The 5,953-nt window shown below is 40.2% G+C and overlaps 1 protein-coding gene across 1 annotated transcript in view; it reads right to left on the bottom strand.

The window, feature by feature from the left end:
- The window catches only part of LOC123512547, a 179,000-nt gene extending 176,517 nt beyond the window's left edge, over positions 1-2,483 (bottom strand). The window contains exon 1 of the mRNA XM_045268973.1: positions 2,043-2,483. The gene's annotated coding sequence lies outside the window, so the exon portion shown is untranslated. The remainder of the gene's footprint in view (positions 1-2,042) is intronic.
- Positions 2,484-5,953: the final 3,470 nt, after the last annotated feature.

A 5,953-nucleotide genomic window follows, 5' to 3' on the forward strand; every position in this document is an offset into this window, starting at 1 on the left:
ACACCAACCCAGACTTCTCAGCACTGCAGTCCACTCTAAACCAACTACAGACGTGGACGGAGGACAACAAAATGACCATCAACCACACCAAGACCGTGGTGATGCACATTTGTACCTCCACAGCAGCAGTCCCCCCTCCCCAGCTATCTGTGGGCCCTCACTCCCTCCAGGTGGTCCGCAGCACCAAGCTTCTAGGTGTCTTGGTGGATGATCAATTATCATGGAAGCAGCATGTTTCCAACATCATCAGGTCAGCCTCATACAAAATCTATTTACTGCGCCGACTCAGGTCCCTGGGAGCACCGGCAGATGAGCTGAGGGGAGTGTACCTCACCTTTATACTCCCTAAGCTCATGTACGCCGCCCCAGCGTGGTCCTCCTCCTGAACCTCACACAACGACAACAGCTGGAGAGGGTTCAGAGGAGGGCGTTCAGGGTCATCCTTGGGCCTGCCTACAGGTCCTACGAGGACGCCCTGACCTGCCTGAGTCTGCCGAGGCTGGCCACAAGACACCAGGAAGCCTTGGAAAAATTTGGGGAAGGACTGCTGCGTCATCCACGTCTCCGCCACCTGCTACCCCCGACGTGCCTCCCCCTGCTCGCGCCACCCGACACCAGAATCGCGTGGCGCCCTTAAGAGCACCGCGCACTGATCGGTACCGACTTAGCGCGGTGCCCACTATTGTGCGAGCCTTAAATAAATAAGTAAATTAATAAGTGAATTCTAGGTTAAGTTAGATCCATAGTTAGGTTAAGCATTTCAGTTCATTGTTTTAATGTCCCCCCTGTACATTTTCAGTGTAATTTTTACATTGCCAAATTAATAAACCGTATATTATTATTATTATTAAGCCAGAAGACACATCACACGACGCCGGTCTAGTTACTTGAGAGAGAGAGAGAGAGAGAGAGAGAGAGAGAGAGAGAGAGAGAGAGAGAGAGAGAGAGAGAGAGAGAGTGAGTAGTAGTAGTAGTAGTAGTAGTAGTAGTAGTAGTAGTAGTAGTAGTAGTAGTAGTAGTAGTCGAGCAAAAACAAATATATGCCCAAATAGATGAGCAAACCACAATAAACAAAATAAACAAATACGGTACATAGCATACCATTTGATACCATGGCCAAACAATTACGTACAATTGAAACGAGAAAAAAAAAAAAAAAAAAAAAATATATATATATATATATATATATATATATATATATATATATATATATATATATATATATATATATATATATAGCAATATTATAAAGGTCAAGAAAAATGTTGCGTACGTTTGTAATACATTAATTTACGATTCTTTCCTAATGTCTTTATTTTATTTTTATTATTATTATTATTATTATTATTATTATTATTATCATATTACATTGAATTGTCATCATCAGCATCAGTATCATCAGTAGTAGTAGTAGTAGTAGTAGTAGTAGTAGTAGTAGTAGTAGTAGTAGTAGTAGAATTATTCATCATTATTTATCATACCAAGACATACCTTTCCTCTTTTTCACTTGCACGTCAAGGAGGAGGAGGAGGAGGAGGAAGAGGAGGAGATGAGTGAAAAGTGTGTGTGTGTGTGTGTGTGTGTGTGTGTGTGTGTACTCTCAAGAGAACATGAATGAGTTGCTTTTGTTTATTTTTCTCTCTCTCTCTCTCTCTCTCTCTCTCTCTCTCTCTCTCTCTGCTATTGTTTGTCTCATTCTAAGTCCGGTACTTTTTTACTTGTTTTAATAGAATAATGTGCGCTCTAGTATGGCGTGGCATTAGCTGTTACGTCAAGAAGCACTGACATGAACAAGAACATTATAGTAGTAGTAGTAGTAGTAGTAGTAGTAGTAGTAGTAGTAGTAGTAGTAGTAGTAGTAGTGGTGGTGGTGGTGGTGGTGAAGTAAAAGCATTAGTAGTAGTAATGGTGGTGGTGGTGGTGGTGAAGTAAAAGCATTAGTAGTAGTACTGGCAGGACCAGCAACAGGCAACAGTTGTGGTGTTGATACAGTAGTGGTACTATGTGTACCTGTAATAAAGTATTTAAATATCACTACTCACAAGATAAGTTTAGCAGCGGTAGTGGTAGCAGTGACCGTGGTGGAAGGCTGAAGCAGTGGCGGCGATTGGCAGCAGTGGTGGTGGTGGTAGCGATTGATAGCAGTGATGGTTGGTTGGTGGTGGTGGTGACTAGAGACTTGGCGCCAAGCACAGCCTTACTCAAGAAAGGACTTCAACTCTCCTCAGGGATGCCCTCACCAGGCGGCACTACAGTGTCCTATCAGGGACTACCATGACTGTCTTGCTTCTGCGCTCCAACACTCGCGCTAAACTGTGAATGTCAGAGATCCTGGTGGTATGTTGAAAGTTTGTCCACGTGAGGGCGACTCCCCAGTGGCAGAGCGGCACATCTTCCTTCGCTGATGTCTGGTGAGGCACTGACTTGTATCGCCTTTTTACAGTAAGGTTCTCTCGGAGTCTCGAACCTCCTTGTGTATCTCTCCCTGTACCTTCACAATGTAGAGTTTAGTGATTCAGTATTTGTCATGCAGACATCTTTCAGTACAGAAATGATGCATTGACGCATCGTAATGTACTCTACCTCAATAAACAGACACATTAAAAGAACATACAAAAGATTCTAAAGTAATGCTTGAAAATGTTTTGTATGCAGGGAATGGCTATTAGAATTCGCTGGCATCATTACGATTCACTAATACTTATTATTTACAGTCCCTTGTGTTAGATGTCCGGTGGCACTCACTTTCGCCGCGGCCCGCCTCGATGCAAGTCCATCGGATTCGGAATTTCGGATGGAGTCTGACAGACTGACAGGCCACACCACAAGAATTTTCAGTGTTCACTATTCACCTTCACTACCTGAACCTGGCCACCGACTCTTATTGCCCGCTTGCTAAAGGCACGCTACTGAACAGTGATCACTTATTTGCTTTCATTCACACCGTATCGCTGTGCTCTCACCTGCAGCTTGCTTTGCAAAGCGTAAATATCACTGCCTAGCTTCTGTTCACCTGATGAAGCGGGAGCGTCCACAGTCCACCTATCACTTCAACCTGCTGTAATCATCTGCCTTACTTGTGCTTATATATATATATATATATATATATATATATATATATATATATATATATATATATATATATATATATATATATATATATATATATATATATATATATATATATATATATATATATATATATATATATATATATATATATACACGGTTGTTTAGTCTGTGATTGCCGCGCCAGGTTTCAACAGGCCACTTAATCTAAGAGCATCATCGCATCTTTCTAGATGAAGAAATCTCGTATAAACAAACACCAAAAAGTAAAAATGCAAAGGCTTCCTTCCTTTCCCCACCGCTTCCCTTCTTAGCACCAACCAGCTTGGAGACTTTTGGGAAACTGAGGTTTTTGGGTGGGCAAAGCCTAAATAGACTAAATTTTGCAATTCCAAAAAGTCTAAGAAGCCATAATTGGTTAACGTTGAAAAGAAAAGGTAAAGCCAACTTGGTGTTCATGCTGAAGTAAAATAATACCCAATCTTCCATGATAGGTAGAGCATAGCTAATGAGAGATGTCTGACCAGATTGTAGCCTGTGTGCCCATGGATGAATTGGCAAATAAAGTATATGTAACAGCAATTGAGAAACTACATGCTTGTCCAAGATGTTTATTTAACAATATCACATACACACAAGTAGTGTAAGTAGGATATGAAAAAAGCCAAAACTACTTTTAATAGTGCCTGTGCTACTTATGTGCATGCCTACATCATACAAAGCTGTTCCAAGGTTCAGTCTGAGAGAAAATAGGCAGTGAACAGAAGTAGCTGGTCTTTGGTTTTGTTGGTTAAAATTTCAAAGCATTTTCCTGGGTGAATATTGTATACACTTATGTGCATTATAACTTTCACAGACATGTAGTAAAGTACAAATGCTACTTAAGTACACACTGTAAGAGGGGTGTGCATAGGGTACAAGACATAATTACACATTAACCCACCAAAATTGTTTAGGAATGCACCACCCATATCATGCAGATAGAATTAAGGCTGCAGAATGTCATGCAATGTATATCAACTTTCAGAAACTTATGGAAACAAAGAGCTTTTGGTGCTAGCATCCTAACCTAGCCAAACAAGAAGCATTGCATAGGGAAGGTTTAGTTGAGTTAGGATACTAGCAGTAAGCTGTCGCAGCTAGAGCAGCTGGGCTGCACACTCTTCTTAAATATTTGTCAAACTTTTACGTTCCTTTTATTGCTTCAACAAATATCCATAAGTTGATATTTATCACTTGATATTCTGCAGCCTTTATTTTATCTGACATATAAGTAATAACCTTGTGAGAAGAGGCTAAGGTCATCTCCTTATTATAAAAAATAAAAAAAAATTTCTTTGGTAGATTTTGGTGTTTTAAATAATCTTAACTCTTTCCATCAGAAATAATCTCTCTCTCTCTCTCTCTCTCTCTCTCTCTCTCTCTGGTAAATATAAGAATAGCCCCACCTTATTTCTCTCATTGGTTAAAATGAAGCACAAAAACTAAGCTGCTGTTGCTGCTGCTGTTGTTGTGGTGGTCCACATGATCTTGTCCTTGCTGATACCATCTAACTCAACCTAACTAAACTTAACTTGATTGATAGTTGCCAAATTAATGTGGAAATGGGGTGGGTGTCTCTGGGGGCAGAAGAGATAAAACTAAAAATTAATAGGGGTGTTATAATAAATATGTATAAGCATATATGTATACAGGATCAAATATTTCATGAATAAAAGATTCTGATGAGGCAGGTAAGAATTGCCACTGTTACATGGGTCCATAAGCAAAATAATAAGCAAAGTTACTGTTAAAGGTGAACAGCAGACCCGTCACGTTTGACTCGAATATTTATATCATTCGGTCAAAAACCTGTGAGAACACATTTACGTCAACAAGTACACTGGCAGTTACAAAATCACTTCAACAACGTTTACAATGACAATTCAGCTTAATTGCTACAATGATAACTTGTCTTAATACCAGAATTACTTTATCTTTACTCATATCTCAATCACGCCTCCTACTTAACACCATCTAGGAGTGAATTACGACTAACACAACATAGGCACAAACAGCAGTCATCAAGGTGTTATCATATCATTCTCATTACTCGTACACGTGAACGACCAAAGGGGGATGACAGCGAACGTACGTGTTTGGGGTCTTCTATAAGACAAGGGTGAGCTCGACCTTCCTCGCCTTCACCACACCACACCTTCCTCTGTGGGGTCGAAACGTAGTCTGCCCCTTCCTGAGGTGCTGGGGTGTAATCTGGGGCCTCGTTCCTTCGTCATCATCAGGAACTCTCTATGTTCTTATCTGTCCCGAGCGCCCTTGCAACCCCTAGGGTCGTACTCTCTCCGTCATGTAGGCCCAGCTCAGCATCCCTTCCATTGACGGCCGACAGTTTTGTAAACACATGTGATGTATACTTCTCACCTTTACTCCTATATGTACTCATTATGTACTATCCTTGTGATGCTGCTCCACATTTTACTCTTAATCCAGTACCTTAAACTTACGCATGCTTTGTTTCTGCGCCATGGCGATAACAGTTACACATAGAAGTAAGGAAATGCAGGTCTACATTAGTGTCTGGCAAAAAGTTACCTTAAAATGGCAAGAATGTACTCCATTATTGTCAAATAAGTAATAGAAGAGGAGAGGTATAATTTCAGATCTTTTGTGTTTTTGGATTTTGATTAATGTATAGAATTGGTGCTCCTGTCTTAACTTGACCTAGCATAATTAAACTTAATCTTTAATTTAGCCTTGTTCAAGTTTGAATATAACATGTAAAGCAAAATGAGCCGAAGGCTGCCTGATATGTAGGGAAGCCTCAGTGATGGAAGAAAAAATACAAGAAATGTTTGTTTTATGCTTTCATGGAAAAATACTTACA

This window comes from Portunus trituberculatus, chromosome 34 (genome assembly GCF_017591435.1).
Source record: "Portunus trituberculatus isolate SZX2019 chromosome 34, ASM1759143v1, whole genome shotgun sequence".
Lineage (NCBI taxonomy): Eukaryota > Metazoa > Arthropoda > Malacostraca > Decapoda > Portunidae > Portunus > Portunus trituberculatus.